The sequence below is a fragment of the Hemiscyllium ocellatum genome, chromosome 5 (assembly GCF_020745735.1).
Source record: "Hemiscyllium ocellatum isolate sHemOce1 chromosome 5, sHemOce1.pat.X.cur, whole genome shotgun sequence".
In the NCBI taxonomy this organism is placed as follows: Eukaryota; Metazoa; Chordata; class Chondrichthyes; order Orectolobiformes; family Hemiscylliidae; genus Hemiscyllium; species Hemiscyllium ocellatum.
This window is the reverse complement of record NC_083405.1, coordinates 85,856,032-85,874,928: the sequence shown is the minus strand read 5'-3', so window position 1 is coordinate 85,874,928 and position 18,897 is coordinate 85,856,032.

The window sequence follows — 18,897 nt, the reverse complement described above, 5'->3', positions numbered from 1 at the left end:
TATAGAACATTTGAAAATGATTGCCAATGCATCCATGATTTCTGGAGCCACCTCCTTAAGTGCCCTGCAATGCAGACCATCAGGTCTCAGGGACTTACCAGCTTTCAGACCTAATTGTCTATCCACACCATTTCCTGTCTAATACAAATTCCCTTCAGTTCATCAATTACCCTAGATCCTTTAGCCACTATTACACCTGGGAGATTGCTTGTGTTTTACCCAGTGAAGACAGATCCAAAGTATCTATTCAACTCTTCTGCCACTTCTTACTCCCCATAATAAATTCACCTGTTTCTGTCTTCAAGGGCCCAATTTTAGTGTTAACCATTTTTTTTTCTTTTCACATACCTTAAAAAAGCTTTTACTGCACTGCTGCCTCTTGGCACCAAGGTCCCAGGTTCTATTCCAGCCTCAGGTGACTGTGTGACATTCTCCCTGTGTCTGCATGGCTTTCTTCCAGGTGCTCTGGCTTCCTCCCACAGTCCAAAGATATGCAGTTCTGATGAACTGGACACACTAAGGTTTGCCCATAGTGTTAGGTGCATTAGTCAGAGGGAAATGGGTCTGGGTGGGTTATTCTTCGGAGGGTCAGTGTGGACTTGTTGTGCTGAAGGGTCTGTTTCCACACTGTGGAGAATCTAATCTAATCTAATTTTTGGCCATTTTGCCTTCGTACCTCATTTTTACTCCACGTATTGCCTTTTTAGTATCAGCAGGACAAAAGAAATTTGATCAGCAATCTGTCTGTGACATCTTGCAAATTCAATGGGAGAACTACACAACAAACTTTAGTATCCTTCTTGAAGAAAATTCCACAAGGATTCAGGCAAAACCCCTACAAAATCAAATACTTGTTGTCTGGTCACTATCTGAATGGCTGAAAACCATCCACCTAGCAAATCTTGCTTCCTGAACTCTCAAACCTTTCCTGTTCCCAAGGAATGTAAAAAAAACCCTACAAAAACATTGCAAAGCTCTCCTTGGAGCATGGCAGCATTGAGGTTAATGATTGGATGAGGCTCACTAAGCCTCATGCAAAATAGTAACAATGCGTTCGCATGCAACAACATGTCTTAAGTCCAAATGCCTTAGTGATGATACAGAGTTGGGACCGAGAAGGAAAGAACAGATATAAATGTCTGCACTCCAGATCCTACAATCTCACGGAATGTTCAATTCCATGTCTTGAAAGATCTGCAGGTTGGGAATTGGTCTGTTTAAGGTACATGAAGACCCACAGCGGAAAGCCATGGCCCTCAGTAGCCATCATTCTTGAATGATGAGACAGCCTCAGACAAAACTTTGCTTTCATTCAATATGCAGATTTGTTACATTCTAACTGTCAAAGATCACCAGTTTTGTAGGTCCTTCATTGAATTTTCAATTACCTTATATTGGTAAAGTCTCTTATTTCTCTTTGCTACATAGAACAGGAGTATTTTGTTACCATGGCAGTTTTATTGCTTCAACATAAATTTCTTGTTGTTTTCCATATCTCTCACTCCCTAAGAAATCATCCATCTTCCCTTAATGTACCGGTTAATTTTGTATAATCGTTGAGGCTGTCTATTCCAAATTCTTACAACTCTTCATGTGAAGGATTTCTGCTAACTGTAATGTAAAAGCAAAATTTTGCCGGTGCTGGAAATCTCAAAAAAAGAAAATGCTGGAAGTACTCAGTAAGTTTGGCAACATACATGGACAAAGACATAGAATGTATGGACCGGGTTTTCTGAGGAGGGGCCATCATAGTTAGCTTGCTACTTTGCCCCTGGTTCTTACATTGTGAAAGAGCTCTATGTTTCTATCAAGAGATTCTGATCACAAATTCTGCAGAAAGGCGCAGTTTACCTTCAATCTAACTGCATCCTCATGGTGCGGAATAGTCAAGGGAAGACAATGCACATCACCTTCTTTAGCAACTATAGATGCCTTATTCTGTAATTTAAATATCCTTAACATTAAGCTATTCACTTTAAGAGCTCCTGTGAAGGGGTCAGTATGTAAGATAAGTGTGAGTTTATTGTGCCAGTTGGGAAGAGTGCGATGCGGGTAGTGTGCCAAAGAATGGTGGGGACAAGGTGGGAAAGGTGACTGGTAAGTAATTGGTTGTTTAGGGTGGATAGAATCCTAGAGTAGAATCAATTAGATAGATAGGCTGTTTGTGAAGAGAGGGCCTTTGTGTCAGGCAAAGGGGGATAAGGAAGGTATCAGGGTCGGACTCCAGGATTGTTGCGAGATCAGGTGGTGGGCAGGGTGACATATGTTAAGGTGGTGTCATGCCCCATGGTGCAAAAGGGTGTCAGATCCTGCAGTGGGTGGGTGTCAAGTCACTGGGGAAGAGGGGGAGGGTGTTCAGTCCTGGGAGGAGGGAAAGATTTATTTTGGGAAAAAGGGCTGTTGGGTCAGTATCTGTGGGTATAGGGAGTATGACAGGTGAATGGTAAATTGAACGTCAGTTTTATAGTTAGCCAGGAATTAGACAAGGCTTTTAACTGTCTGACTTTTTTCTGGGTAACTACTTATTTAAAAGCAGCAGAACCCTCTGCACACTCCCTGTGCACAATGTAAATGGATACTTCTAGAGGATTCTGGGTGCAGAGGAATTGCTAGGTGCAATCTTTAATTTTGTGGACAATTTCTTCAGAGTCCTCCAGTTTGGGGGTTGTGCAAGCTCCTGATGTGCAATTTTCGGCTCTGCTGCAGAAACGCCTACCTGGCTATCAGAAAATCGGTTTCAGATCTGAGCTTACATGGAGCAATGCAAAAGGTGATGGCAATGGGAGAAGCAAAGAAACAAAGATAGCGAGAAGAGGGAAGATGTAAGTGCAAATATTAAAATTATTACAACCTGCCAATGTCTGAAATAAATGGATTATAATCTGATGGATTTTTGAGCATATTATTAAGTATGGTTATTGTATATTGTACATTTGAACTGGACAAGTAGCAAACCAGATGATCTCATTCCTAATCTCAAGGAATCAACTTTCTAGGAGTCTAGTAACGTTTAATTACCTGTCTGCCCAATTTTAATTACATTTTTAGAGACCTGTCTGAGAGGAAGCCATAGATCCTTTTAACTAGCAATAATAAATTCTGACATTCACAACCAGGATGAGAGATAAGGTAACAAGATTGAATGTTGTTTGTCATTCAACAGTTCTTTTTTATAATACATTTCTTCAGGAAAATGAAAATCTGAAAATAAAAACTGTAAATTCTGGAAAAAGCATACATCCTTGAGTTGGCAAAGGGGTTAGCAATGTATCCAGATCCATCACAGAACAATCCAAAACCTGTCTTCAGGCTTGAGGGATTCTTTGGGCAGGGTTTCTTGGAGAATAATCTAGGATTGAGTTAATAGGAAAACAGAAGCCAAGATTCACACAGAGACTTGGAAAACCTACGGTCACTGGCTAGATTTGGGTGGAAACTGCAGCAAGGGAGTCAGTAGGCAGAAACATGGAGTTACTAGAAGGAACTGAGGAAGTGGAGGACAATATTTCCAAAGAACTGTAGGCTCCTACTGTCTACCACGTGAATTTTCAGTTGGAAGCACTTGTGTTGTAGAAAGTAATGGCTTTAAACAAGTTAATATTGAAGTTGCATTAAACGCCACCCAATCAGATGATGTGATACAGTCTTTGAGTTGGGGTGACAGTGGTTAGCATTGATGCCTCACAGCACCAAGAACCTGGGTTCAGTTCCAGCCTTGGAGCGACTGTGTGGAGTTTGCACATTCTCCCCATGTCTGTGTGGGTTTCCTCTAGGTGCTTCAGTTTCCTTCCACAGTTCTAAGATGTGCAGGCAGGTGAATTAGCCAAGCTAAATTGTCCATAATGTTCAGGGATGTGTGGGTTAGGTGCTTTAGTCAAGGAAATGTAGTGTAATCGGGTAGGGGAATGGGTTTGGGTGGGTTACTCTTTGAAGGGTCGGTGTGGACCTGTTGGGAGAATCAGGCAGCCTCCTGCAAGGTTCCAGTGGAGAAAGATTTGTCACCTCTGTGCCCTGATGAAGATAATTGCTTAAGACAAATTAGTAAATGTATATTGTACCTACTGCTATAACCTATTTTGTGTTATGGAAGGCAATTTCTTCCACATGGAGAAAATGAGTTCTGCAGATGCTTGAGGTCAGAATTAAGACTGTGGTACTGGAAAAGCAAACAGGTCAAGCAGCATCTGAGCAGCAGGAGAATCTCTAATTTTTTCTCCATGTTAACCCTCCCTGGTGGTTTTATCTTTTACCACTGCTGGTTAGAAAGACTAAGCATAGACAAACAGCATGAGGACTCATGTGGAGCAGTGGTGGTGCAGAGGCCTGGTTTCACCTGTTCCACAGATGTGTCACAACAATCTGTAAAGGAAAGCTACCAAAACAGGATCAGCGAGAGAGCTTTGTGAGTTACCTTCACTAAATGCACTGTAGTGATTCAACAAGGCAACTCACTGCCACCTTAAGGGCTGCTAGATATAAACAACAGTAGCTGGCCCACATTCAATGAGTGAAAGAAAGAAATAAAACTTAACTGCCTTGAATCCAATTAAACCTGCACATAGAGTCATAGAGTCAAACAGCAGAGAAACAAACTCTTCAGTTCAACCAATCCATCCTGACCATAATCCCAATTAAACTGGTCCCTTCTGCCTGCTCCTGCCCCATATCCCTCCAAACTTTTCCTATTCATGTACTTAGCTAAATGTCTTTTAAACTTTGTAATTGTGCCCATATCAACCACTTCCTCAGAAAGTTCATTCCACACACAAACTATCCCGTGTTTAAAAAAATTCCCCTCATGTGCACGATTGCTGAAATCCTTCAAGATAACAATGATGAGATTGCATGAGTCCCAGCAAATTCTGAGGACAAGTGATTCATCACTTTAAATATATCACCATTCTAGGAAGAGACACTCAGCCAGTCGCTGAAACACGTAAACCTATAAAATAGCAGCATTTGTGAGCACAGCAACAATGAAACCTTCACTTCAGAGCTGGCAAGAGGTACAAGAAACACAGTTCGGGATAAGAAGAGGACAAAAGGAATGGACCCATCAGGAAGAGAGAGAGTTCTCAGAGCAGTTAAATTGGGTCTCTGGACATACAGGTAAAAATCCCTGAGAGTAACTGGGATGAACTTTCCAACAAGATCAGGCTGGGTAGAATAGAAAGGAAAGGGAGTAATTACCTTTCAAAACAAGTGTCCCTGCCAATGCATGAGGCATGGCTTCAGTCGATTAATCAAGGGCCAGAAAATTAATTTATTCTAAGGCCACAGTGTTGGAAAACTCTAAGAGTTGGAAAACTTAAGCAGACAAAAAGACAAACTTAAAATATTGGAACAATAAGTCTTCCAAAAAAGAATGTTAAAACAGTGTTAAGACTTTTCAAAGATGGTGATGTGGAATTTAAACTCTGATTTTAACTGTACAATTTATTAAGGTCGCAGACAGTTTTTTTTAAATAATGTGCAAGCATCATGTGTTGTATTTTAGACTGTGTTTATTCAGAAAATGTCTATTTTAGGGAAACCTATGTCATAACTTTAGAAGATCAAAAGAAGATGTTTAATGATTACTTTGTAAATATTTCTATAGCCATGGTGGTTTTTTTTAAAGCTTGAGAGAGGTAGTTCTGGAAACTAATAGGAACTGTTTATGTTGGGAGAGTTTATGAGTAAACAAATTAAATAGAGTAAAATAAAACAAAGAACTGTCGATTCTGAAGATCTGAAACAAAAACACAAATTGTTGGAGAAATTCAGCAAATCTGGCAGTGTCTGTGGAAGGAACTGAAGAAGGATGATTGAACTTATAATGTTAACTCTGCTTTCTCTCCACAGATGTTGCCAGAGCTGTTGAGCTTCTCCAGCAATTTCTGTTTATATTTCACATTAAACAGTTGTGCATTAATCTGACAGATGATTCGGGAAATAATTTTGAGGGTTTTGTAGAAGCATGCATAGCTTAGCAAATAAAAAAGAGCAGTTATTTACTTTAGTTTCAGTTTGGTCAGTTCTGTTGGATTCTTAACTGAAGCTGTTGTGTAAAACAGTTATTCCTGGAAGGGATAAGACAGTTTAGAAATATTTTGTTTAAAAAGAAGTTACTTCAGTAGAGAGTTTAGTTGAAAGGCTTCAGACCAGAAGTGTTTGATTAAAACCCTGAAAGTGTTATTTGAAGCTGAGCAGGTTTAATCTCAGATACTTCCTTAATTTGTTAGTTGACTTTCAGATTCTTATGACAGGGAACTGAAGTGTAATCTAAGTCAATCTAGATGTGGGACAAAGAAGCATTCTCTCTGGTGGTAGAGCACTATAATGGGAAGTTGTTAGGATTAATGGGATTGCATTTTTACTCTTTTGAAATTTTAAGCATGAATTATATTCAGCTATTATGCATTCAGTTCTTGGGAGAGCAACTCAGATTTCAAACCATGTCCTCAACTTAAATAAGGGCAATTACAGAAGGGTGGAGAAAGAATTGTCTAAAGTGAACTGAACAAATAGATTAAGGGGAAGGTCTACCACATTTGTAGATGAGCTGTGGTAGACCTTTAAACAGATATTTCATAATGCTCAGCTAAACTTTATTCAGAGAACGAAGAACTCAATGAGAAGAATGACCCACTCATGGTTAACAAAGGTGTGTAAGGAGAGTATCCAATTAAAGACTAAAGCATGCAAGCAATTAATTATGAAAGCCTATGGAATTTTAACCTCTATTGCTAGGTGATTGGAATTTAAAGCAGAGAAATGTTGTTACAGCTGAATAGGCTGTTTGTGAGACTGCACCTGGAGTACTTTGCACAGTTTTAGTCTCTGTATTTCAGAAAGGAAACACTGGCTTGGCACAATTCTAAAAGGGTTCACTAGGGTGGCTTCTGGGGTGAATGGGTTGACTTATCAAGAATGGCTAAACAGGTTAAGCTTTTATTCATTTGAGTTTATAAGAATGAGGGGTAATCTTATTGAAACATAAGGCAAGTGCTTCTTCTTGTTAGCAGTCACAAGTTTATATCCTGTCGCACATAATTAGTTAGGTCCTTGAACTCCACATTGGAAGAGGAATTGGTGGCAGCCCTATACCTTAACACGGATGATCCCTGGACTGGTAGGTCTAACATACGAGGAATGGCTGAGGATCCTAGGATTGTATTCATTGGAGTTTAGAAGATTAAGGGGAGATCTAATAGAAACTTACAAGATAATACATGGCTTGGAAAGGGTGGATGCTAGGAAATTGTTTCCGTTAGGCGAGGAGACTAGGACCCGTGGACACAGCCTTAGAATTAGAGGGGGTCAATTCAGAACAGAAATGCGGAGACATTTCTTCAGCCAGAGTGGTGGGCCTGTGGAATTCATTGCCGCAGAGTGTAGTGGAGGCTGGGATGCTAAATGTCTTCAAGGCAGAGATTGATAAATTCTTGATGTCACAAGGAATTAAGGGCTACGGGGAGAATGCTGGTAAGTGGAGTTGAAATGCCCGTCAGCTATGATTGAATGGCGGAGTGGACTCTATGGGCCGAATGGCCTTACTTCCACTCCTATGTTTTAAGGTCTTATGGTCTTAACTACACAGACCCCACGACAACAAATTGGATATGAAGTGGTTACTTCTCACTGCCTTTAGGGTTTCAGTGTTGATGATTTAAGGGCTGAGCACACCAGGGTCAATCCAGATCTAATTTTAAAGCTTTAATGCCCTCAAATTGCTCATTAATTTGACATTATAAATCAGAAGAGCATAGCTCAACTTGTTTTCAACTGACATTCAAAGCCTTCAAGTGCACATTACACTGAACGCAGTTTCAGATTTTTCATACGTAATTGTAATTCCATTCCTAACTGTCATCATTATTATGGTCTGTGGAAATTTTTTGTGCAGTTATGGGTGGTACTAACAGGAAGAAGTTTTGTTGAACAGCATTATAATGCTTTATCAAATTTAACTGCCATTGCAGATATAATAAATGTGTTAGTGCCTCTTTTTTATGCTACTCCCAAACCGTAGAACTGTGTCCTTGTAATGTAGTCTCTATCATTGTGGAGCAAAAGGTGCCTTTGAATTACATCTTACAGCAGAAGTGTTCAAAAATATGAATAGAAGAGATAATGTATTGAAATAGACTGTTGCCAATCATTGAGGGATTGAGAATGAGTTGTAAGATTAAATTTGAAGGATTTAGAACAGAGAGGAAGAAAAATATCCATATGCACCTAGTTGCAAAGCTTGAAATTTATATCCATATTTTGTGGCCGTGGCATGAGCTTTGTAAAATCCCAATCCTAGTCTGGATAGAGAAAGCTAGAAAATGGAAATGAAAGGGATTGAAGTAAATTTGACAGTTAGTGGCTTGGTGGTACACTCTGGCATGAACTGGCATGGCTGAATATGCTTTCTCACATTTCCAAATGAATTACAGTTAATATTAGGCCGTCTTCCCAGGAAAATAATGGTAAACTTACAGGTACTTGTTATTAAGATTATTATGACATTTATCCAGTATGTTTAGGGGAAGAAAAGATGCATTTTGAAATTCAAATCTTCAGTATTGTTTGGCATGCTGCTCCACTGTTTGTGTTACACACACCGTCAGCTTGCCCTTCGACTCACTGCTGGTTTTAAGAAGCCCTGGAATTACAGTTGAATTTCATTTCCATTCATGACAAGAATTTAATGCTCTTACTTAAATGTTAGTTCATCTTTGGTACTTTTTAATGTAATGCCCATCAATTTCTCTGTTTGAACTGATGGAACAATCAGTTTGAAATGCAGGATTGTCATACTGGAGTGGGAGGATTCAGTTGTTCTGGGCAAAAGTAAGGACTGCAGATGCTGGAGCTCAGCATCTGAGGAGCAGGAAAATCAATTTTTCAGGCAAAAGCCCTTCATTAGAAATGAAGGCAGGGAGCCTCTGGGGTGGAGAGATAAATGGAAGGGAGGTGGGGCTGGGAAGAAGGTCGCCAAGAGTACAATAGGTGGATGGAGGTGGGGATGAAGGTGATAGGTCAGAGACGAGGGTGGAGTGGATAGGTGGGAAGGAAGATTGGCAGGTAGGACAGGTCATGAGGATGGTGCTGAGCTGGAAGATTGGAACTTGGGTAAGCTGGGGGGGGAGGGGAAATGAGAAAACTGGTTAAATCTACATTTATGTCCTGGATTGAAGTGTTCCGAGGCAGAAGATGAGACGTTCTTCCTCCAGGCGTCAGGTGGTGAGGGAGTGGCGGTGAAGGAGGCCCAGGACCTGCATGTCCTCGGCAGAGTGGGAGGGGGAGTTGAAATGTTGGGCCACGTGGTGGTGGGGTTGATTGGTGCGGGTGTCCTGGAGATGTTTCTTAAAGCACTCTGTTTGGAGGAATTCAGTCTCCCCAATGTAGAGGAGGCTGCATCGGGAGCAACGGATACAATAAATAACATTGGTGGATGTACAGGTGAAACTTTGATGGATGATGAAGGCTTCTTTGGGGCCTTGGACGGAGTTGAGGGGGAGGTGTGGATGCAGGTTTTGCAATTCCTGCAATGGCAGGGAAGGTGCCAGGAGAGGAGGGTGGGTTGTCAGGGGGCGTGGACCTAACCAGATAGTAACGGAAGGAACGATCTTTGCAGAAAGTGGAAAGGGGTGGGGAGGGAAATATATCCCTGGTGGCGGGGTCTGTTTGGAGGTGGTGGAAATGCTGGCAGATGATACGGTTTATGTGAAGGTCGTTAGGGTGGAAGGTGAGGACCGAGGGGGTTCTGTCCTTGTTGCGGTTGGAGGGGTGGGGTTTGAGGGCAGGAGTGGGGTTTGAGAGTGGAGGTGCGGGATGTGGATGAGATGCATTGGAGGGCATCTTCAACAACGCGGGAAGGGAAATTATGGTCTTTAAAGAAGGAGACCATCTGGTGTGTTGAACTGGTCCTCCTGGTCTATATTGGCACTAACAACATTGACATAGAATAGGCAAAAGCTCCTGTTTGGAAGATATAAGGAATTGGGAGCAAAATTTTTTAAAAATTCCTCAAAGATTGTAATCTTTAAATTATTGCTTGAGTGTTATGCAAATTTGCAGAGACAAATAGATTAGGGAGGTTAACACATGGCTGAGGAGTGGTGTGGGGAAAAAGAGGTTCTGTTTTGAAGAACACATTGGAGCAGAAGAGAACTGCAACATCAGGAAAAGCTCCACCTGAACTGATCTGAGACCAGGACCCTGGTGGAAAGGCTGAATAGGTGATCACAAGGACCTTAAACTAGTTTAAGTGAGGAGAACACAGCAGAGGTTATCAAACTTTCCAGAACAAGTAACAGGACAGAGAGTATGCAAGGGGTCAGGATTCTAACTTCATGCACAACAGATGAATAGACAACTATGAGAAGGGAGGCAGCCAATGCAGGACATGTGGCACTTAAGTGCAAGCAGTGTGTGAATTAAGGTAAATAAGCCTTATAGCACAGATTGAAATTGCTGGGTACAATGTTGTGAGCATTATAGACACGTGGCTGCAAGGCAATCAAGGCTGAGAACTAAATAACGAAGGTCACATGTCTGACCAAAAAGTCTGGAAAATGGGAAGAAGGGTCTGGGCTGCTTTACGGACAGAAATGAAATAAAATTGATAGAAGATGTTATACAATGTCAGCAGACGTAAAATCTCTGTGGGTAGCGTTGACAAACTGCAAAGGAGAAAAGACTCAGATGGGAGTTGTATATTGTCCACCTGGCATTAGTCTGGATGTGGGGAAGAAAATGAATCAGGAGACAGAAATGTTATGTAAGAAAGGCAGGGGTTTCTGGGCGTAACTCAGGAGAGGCAGCAGAAATTTATCGCAAGGAAGAAGAAACATACTAAAAGGAGGATGAGGCAACCTTGGCTGACAAAAACGTGTGACGTGGTGAAGATTAGTGAGAAGCCAGGGTATTGGGAAGCCTTTAAAAATCAGCAGAAGATATTTTTAAAAAATAATAAATAAGGGAGAAGATAAAACATGAGAGTAAGCTAGTTACTAATATAAAAGAAGATTGTGAGAGTTTTTTAGATATATAGAAGGTAAGAGAGAGGCAAGAGTGGATATTGGAGAATTGGAAAACGAGCTGGAGCTGTAATAATGGAGAATAAAGAAATGGTGGAGGAACTGAATGGGTACTTGACATTAGTCTTCACAGTGGAAGATACGAGCACCATATCAGAAATTCAAGAGAGTCAGGGGCAGGATTGAATGTAGTGACCTTCCTGAATGAGAAGGTGCAGGGGAAGCTGAAGGATCCAAAGATAGAAAAATTACCCAGACCAAATGGACGACAGCCCAGAGTTCTGCAGGAGATAGCTGATGAGATTGTAGAGACATTGATGGTGATCTTCCAGGGATCATTGGAGTCAGGGAGGGTCCCAGAGGACTAGAAAAAGGTTTATGTAACATCTGTGTTTATTCCACCTTTTAGCTCCCAAACTGCAGGGTGAATTCTATAATTTTATGGTCACTGCCTGCTAGGGGCTCCTTCACATGTGTTTACAAAGGGAGGGAGGCAGAAGGTGGGAAATTATAGACCAGTTAGTCTAACCTCAGTTGTTGGTAAGATTCTAGAATCCATTATTAAGAATGAGATTGCGGAGTACTTGGAAGTGAATGGTAAGATAAGATTGAGTCAGCATGGCTTCATCAGAGATCATGCCTGACAAATCTGTTAGAATTCTTTGAGGAGGCAAAATGAAAGTTAGCCAATGGAAAGCCAATGGATGAGATCTATTTGGATTTCCAGAAGGCCTTTGACAAAGTGCCACACAGGAGGCTGCTAAATAAGATAAGAGCTCATGGTATTGGTAACAATGTACTTGAATGGAATCAGGACTTGTTGACCGGCAGAAGACAGAGAGTGGGGATAATGATGACATTTTTCATATTGCAGCAGGTGACTAGTAGAATTCCACAAGGGTCAGTAATAAGGACCACAACTATTCACATTATACATTAATAATCAACGAGAAGAAACTGAGGGGGGAGGTTTCAAATGACATGAAGGTAGGTAAATGGACAGGTTGTGTTAAGAATGCCACGAGACTGCAGAAGGTCTTGGACAGGTTATCCAAGTGGTCAAAGAAATGGCAGATGAAATATAATGTGGGAAAGTGTGAGGTTGTGCAGTTTGGTAGGATTGTAGGTAAAAACAAGGACTGCAGATGCTGGAAACCAGATTCTAGATGAGAGTGGTGCTGGAAAAGCACAGCAGTTCAGGCAGCATCTGAGGAAGAGGAAAATCGATGTTTTGGGCAAAAGCCCTTCATCAGGAAAAACAGAAGTCTTTCCATATTTGGGAAATATTTTATGCTTCTAAAGGCTTCAGAAATCTGAAGCAGAGAGGGACTTAGGAGTCTCAGTTCAGGGTTGTCTTAAGGTTAACATTTAGGTTCACTTGGCAATTTAGAAGGCATATTCAATGTTAGCATTCATTTTGAAAGGGCTAGAATAAAACAGCAGAAATTTACTGCTGAGGTTGTATAAGGCTCTGGTCAGGCTGCATTTGGAATATTGCGAGCAGTTTTGATCCCCATATCTATGAAAGGAAATGCTGGCATTGGAGGAGGTTCACAGGATTGATCCAGAATGAAGAGCTTGTCATATGAGGAGCAGTTGAGGACTCTGGGTCTGTACTCAACAGAGCTGATAAGGATGATAGGACGGATCTCATTGAAACTTACAGAATACTGAGAGGCCTGGATAGAGTGGGAATGGAAAATGTTTCCACTAGTAGGTGGACTAGAACTCAAGGGCACAGCTTCAGAGTGAAAGGATGACCTTGTAGAACTGACATGAGAAGGAATTTCTTCAGCCAGAGGGTGGTGAATCCGTGGAACATATTGCCACAGAGGGCTATGAAGGTCAAATCAGTGAGTGTATTTAAGACAGGGCTAGATAGTTTCTTGATTTGTAAAGGGAACAAGAGTTAGGAGAAATCAGCAGGAGAATGAAGTTGAGAAACAACACGAGTGAATGATGGAGTACCTTGATTGAACAAGTAGCCTAATTTTGCTCCTATATCTTATGGTCGTATGGTAGAGTGATTGCTAAAGGTGCTAGATGAAGTGCCAATCAAACAGCCTGCTTTGTCCTGTTGGGAAGCTGGCTGACCATTGTTGGGGTTGTTATCATCCAGGCACGTGGGGAGTATTCCATCACTGTCCTGGTTTGTGCCTGATTTGATTAAGGAAAAGCTTTGTTACTTATTGCTGGATTCCTAGCTTCTGACCCCTTCTCCTTACTGCAGTATTTATTTGGCTGGTCCAGTTCAGGTTTGGTTCATGGGTCACCTCCTAAGATGTTGTTAATGGAGAGTTGACATTAGTAATGCTTTTGAATGTCAAGAAGGAGTGGTTGGAGTTTTATTTGTTGGAAATGGTCATTGCTTAGCATTTGTATCATGCAAATGTTACTTGTCATTTCCCAATTCAAATTGATTATTAGCATGCAGCAACCACTCTCTGCTTCCACAAATACAGCCCCTAAATCTTTACACTGGTACCACTAATTACTGTTGAATGTGCAGAATTCTGCTGAAAAGCATAGGGGTTCATCTTTCACAGTATGGTAGCTGTATTTTCAGACATCATGATTGGAACCAGTTAATAGCACATGTAACGAACCAAGCACTACCATCGAGTGTTGAAGTCTGGGTCAGAAAGGGAATTTTGACCATTGCCATCACTATCAATTCACTGAAAATGAAAAATTGGGACCTTTTATTAATAGGAGAACCCATGTTTATCTTTCAATGGTGATCAATGTCAACAGTTGTAGGATTTTGCTGACGATGCTAAAGAGATTAAAGTTATTAAATGTAATGGAAACCTAGTGGATAAGAAAAGATCGGAACATTATTAATGGATGTCTGACTTAATTATTTTCCACTAGCCTCAGGTACTGACTAAGTCTTATTGGAATAGTGCCAGATTTTTTTATACATCTGTCAATACCTCTCCACTCCTGTGATATACCTCAAATGCTTCAAATATTTTTAAACAAAATGAATAAATATTGTTTGCCATGTATACAGCATGAAATTTTTCATTACATAATGCTAGTCCTATCTGTGATACCTGCACTTGAAATCTGACCTCTTGAGCATTGGCAGCTTAAATTGCTTCAGCATTAACGGCTGTACCTTAACTATCTTGTCCTTAAAATTTGGAATTCCCTCCCTAAACCTGTCTGCCTATTTACCTCTCATTTCCTCATTAAAAATCTCCTCAACAAAGCACTTTGCCCAAGCTTTTGAATAGCTACTCTAACATCACTCCATGGTGCTCAATATCAAGTTTTGTTCTCAACAGATCAGTGAAGCGCCTTGGGACCTTTTATTATATTCAAGGAGCTATGCAATTACAAATTGTTGTTGACCTTTAAAAACAATTTGTTGCACTAAATGCATTAACTGTTAACTGTTTGAATTAACTGAAACTGAACTGAGAAACAAGAAATAATAAAAACAACAGTTGAGTTTAGGAAGAACTTTCTTTGGACATTTCTTTAGCAGTGTAAGTGTTAAAAAAAAGTTTCTTCACCGACTCATTGACTGCAACAAAGGAGGCCATGATGACAGCTCATGAAACACTGATTAATTTGTGGAAACAGAAAGCTTGTTGGAACATATCAAATGAAGAAAGTTTACTGACAGTGCACTTCTCATTAACACTGGATCTTTGAACGATTTTCTTGCTGAGTATTGACTGAAATTCCATTGTATTCTTTGCAATTAGGCGATGTCATCTTTATCATCAGAACAGAAAGACAGTGTATTCCATTTATTTCTCTTCTGGGAGAATGATCTTGTTAACATGGTCAGAATATCTGGTGGAATATTGACAAGTCTTTTGAAAATTCTTGAGTTCCTATCTGCTTAAACAATCTCAGTGTGCAACAAAGTGATTACTTCTAGTCTGGGCAACTTTCTTTTAGTACTGACTTATCATGAACTTTAAAATCCACTAAATCTTGTACACTCAGTGTCCATCACCATGTAAAGGTAGACAAAGTACATATTTGGCATTCCCATTAATTCTTCATTAATCAGTAGATGCTTCATCTCATAGAAACCCGACCTTGATTATCATCTTTTTATCTCCTGTTGTGTAAAATAATGGTGCACATTCTGTCAATATTTCTGGCTTAGGCTGTAAACGCTAACAGCACAAGAAATAGGAACAGGAGTAGGCCATTGAGCCTCTCAAGCTTATCCCACCACTCCCTAAGACCCTGGATGATTTGCTCCAGGCCTCAACACCTCTTTCATGCCAGTTCCTCAAAAAGGGAATAGGGATTATTCCTGGGAAATATAGTTGGGTCAGTCTTACATCTGTCGTCAGCAAATTATTGGAGAGCATTCTGAGAGACAGGATTTATGATTACTTGGAAAACCATAGCTTGATTAGGGATAGTCAGCATGGCTTTGTGAGGGGCAGGTCATGTCTCACAAGCTTTAATGAATTATTTGAGGATGTGACAAACCACATTGATGAAGGTAGGGCGGTGAATGTAATGTACATGGATTTTAGCAAGACATTTGATAAGATTTCTCATGGTAGGCCCATTCATAAAGTAAGGAGGCATGGGATACAGGGTAATTTGGCTATCTGGATACAGAATTGGCTGGGCCATAGAAGACAAGGGTGCTAGCAGATGGAAAGTATTCAGCCTGGATCTCGGTGACCTGTGATGTTCCGCAGGGATCTGCTCTGGGACCTCTGTTGTTTTTGAATTTTATAAACGACTTGGATGAGGAAGTGGAAGGTGAGCTAGTAAGTTTACTGATGACATGAAAGTTGACGGAGTGGTGGATAGTGTGGAGGGCTGCTGTAGGTTGCAACGGAACATTGACAGGATGCAGAATGGGGCTGAGAATTGACAGATGGAGTTCACCCAGGAAAGGTGTGAAGTGATTCACTTTGGAAGGTCAAATTTGAATGCAGAATACAGGGTTAAAGGCAGGATTCTTGGCACTGTGGAGGAACAGAGGGATCTTGGGGTCTATGTATATAGATCCCTTACAGAAAAAGTTGCCACTCAAACTAATAAGGTTGTTAAGAAGGCATAGAGTGTGTTGACTTTCATTAGCAGGGGGATTGAGTTTAAGAGTCATGAGGTTATGCTGCAGCTCTACAGAATCCTGGTTAGACCACACTTGGAATAAGGTGTTCAATTCTGGTCACCTCATTATAGGAAGGACTGGAAGCTTTAGAGAGGAAATTTACCAGGATGCTGACTGGACTGGAAGGCATGTCTAATGAAGAAAGGTTGAGAGAGCTAGGGCTTTTCTCAGTGGAGTGAAGAAGGGTGAGCGGCGGCTTGATAGAGGTGCACAAGATGATGAGAGACATAGATAGTGTGCATAGTCAGAGACTTTTTCCCATGGCAGAATTGGCTATCGTGAAGGGGCATAATTTTAAGGTGATTGGAGGAAGGTTTTGGGGAAATGTCAAAGATAGGTTCTTTACGCAGAGAGTGGTGGGTGCATGGACTGTACTGCCAGCGGTGGTAGTAGAGTCAGATACATTAGGGACATTTAAGCAACTCTTGGATAGGCAGATGGATGATAGTAAAATGAAGGGTGTGTAGGTTAATTTGATCTGAGAGTTGGATAACAAGTCAGCACAACATTGAAGACTGAAGGGCCTGTACTGTGCTGCACTGTCCTATGTTCAACTCCTGGATATTTCAAAATCTATCTGCCTCTCTATGAAACATAAGTTTATTAAACATAAGTTGAACTTAAGCTTCATGTGAGTAGCCTTCATATTGCAACAAATGTTATTTGACCAACTGCATTGGCTATCAACAAATTAGTATGCTATAGTTCCACAGGATTCTGGCAAATTTAAGATACAATCTGGCTCAGGACCTGTAACCTTGTTTTTAAAGCTGAAGAATGTTGCAATCACAGGTACATGAGAAAAGAAAAAAGCTATAAGTTCCACAATTTTGAACAAACAAATACAATTCTCTTATACATGGTTGGAAAATTACAAAAATCTATTAGACCACGTCAAACTATTATTTAAACATAGAGAGATTCCAAAAATATATAGTGCAGAAGAATCTGGGGATTCTTGTGCATGAAACACAAAATGTTAGCAAGTAGGTATAGGTGTAATTCAGAAAGTTAATGGAATTTTATCCTTTGTTGCCAGGGAGATGGAGTTCAAAACAGGGATGCTTTCTTACAAAAGGGTGTCGGTAAGGCTGCACCTAGAGTACTGAGGACAAATTGGTCCCTGGGATGTAAATATAACAGCATAAGAAATAGGAATAGCAGTAGGCCATTCAGCCTATGTGTTGAAGGTAGTTTAAAAGTGATTCACTCTCAGAGGGCTGGACAGAATAGATGCTGAGAAGATGTTTTCACTTAAGGAAGAATATTGAACTTGGGGAAATAGGTACATTAAATGGCGTCTCTCATTTAAAACTGAGTAGTGGATCTCTGGAATTTTCTGCCCCAATGTCTTGCGAAGACCAGATCACTGAAAATATTGAAAGAGGAGGCATGTTTTAAAATATGAGGATTGAGGATCTGGGGTGAAAGAGGGATGGAACCCTTCAGTAAATGATCTTATTGAATAGCAGGGCAGGTTTGAAGGGCTGAATGACCTACTTCCTATTCTGTTTCTTTTGTTCTTACACAACTTATACTCTTATCCAGAATTAAGGTATGCTAAACATGGGTTAACAGACAGGCAGTAGCTAAATGCTCCACAGAATATGTCAACTAGTGGATAGAGTTAAAACAGATTTCGTTAATTTTTCAGTAAGCAAACTCCAAGAAAGCAATATGTGGATTACAAAATCACATTAAATCTTACACTCTTTTCAAAAGATTCCAAATCTTTACTTTCAAAGTACTAGTTTTGAAAATTGTCGTTCTCTTATAGACTGCCTCAATGACAGCTTATGTCCTGGTCATTCAACCTCTTTCTCTGAGACTATGTTCTGTTGGATTATTCAGACTATCTTCAGCAAGTACCCACAGGCATAATTCCAGCTCTTTTAAAGTCTGTTAAATTCTCCATGGCTCTACAAACCCTGGGAATAGTTCAAACTCCAATATTTCTCTCAACTGGACCCAACGAATCATGCTTGTGGGCTTCTTTCACCCCCACTTTCAGTTGCACTAAATTATCAATTACTTCCAAGGCCTCTTCCACTCCCCCTACTTCTGCAGATAGCTGCCAGGATTTTTCTAAGCCTGAATCTGAACTCTTAGCTGCACTTATCCACTTATTGCGTTTCTGTGCATGGTAAGTGTCCATGGCCTTCCATAGCAGTAGCATTTCATGATGGAGCCTGCTTGTTATAGTAAAAGAAAGTATTCCTTTACTCTGGATATATTCTCTGAGCACATGTGAAAGGAGCTATGTCATAGTTGACTTAGATGTCAAATCACTTGGTACTGGAGCACGGGGCTGTAAGGCTCCAAATGAGATGTTCTCTATTACCATCCACTGTATATCATTACCTTCCCATAAAGCCAGTTATGGTTCACTCACAAAAGGGTAGATCACATATTACCACATTCCCCTTGCTGCAGAACACTTCCACTCCTGTGGATTTTCCATGCTTGGAATTTTGTGCCACCACCATCTCACAGGCACTCTCCCGACACAGCAGAAGTCCAAAATGAAGAGGCTACAACACTAGATGGAGCATGCATGGTCTGTTCCACCCACACATGCCAGAACACACCGGCCCCTGCCAGGAATTTTCAGGTTTGCTAAACTTGGCTTCTGCTGCAAATGTGTTGCTGGTCAAAGCACAGCAGGTTAGGCAGCATCTCAGGAATAGAGAATTCGACGTTTCGAGCATAAGCCCTTCATCAGGAATAAGAGAGAGAGAGCCAAGCCGGCTGAGATAAAAGGTAGGGAGGAGGGAC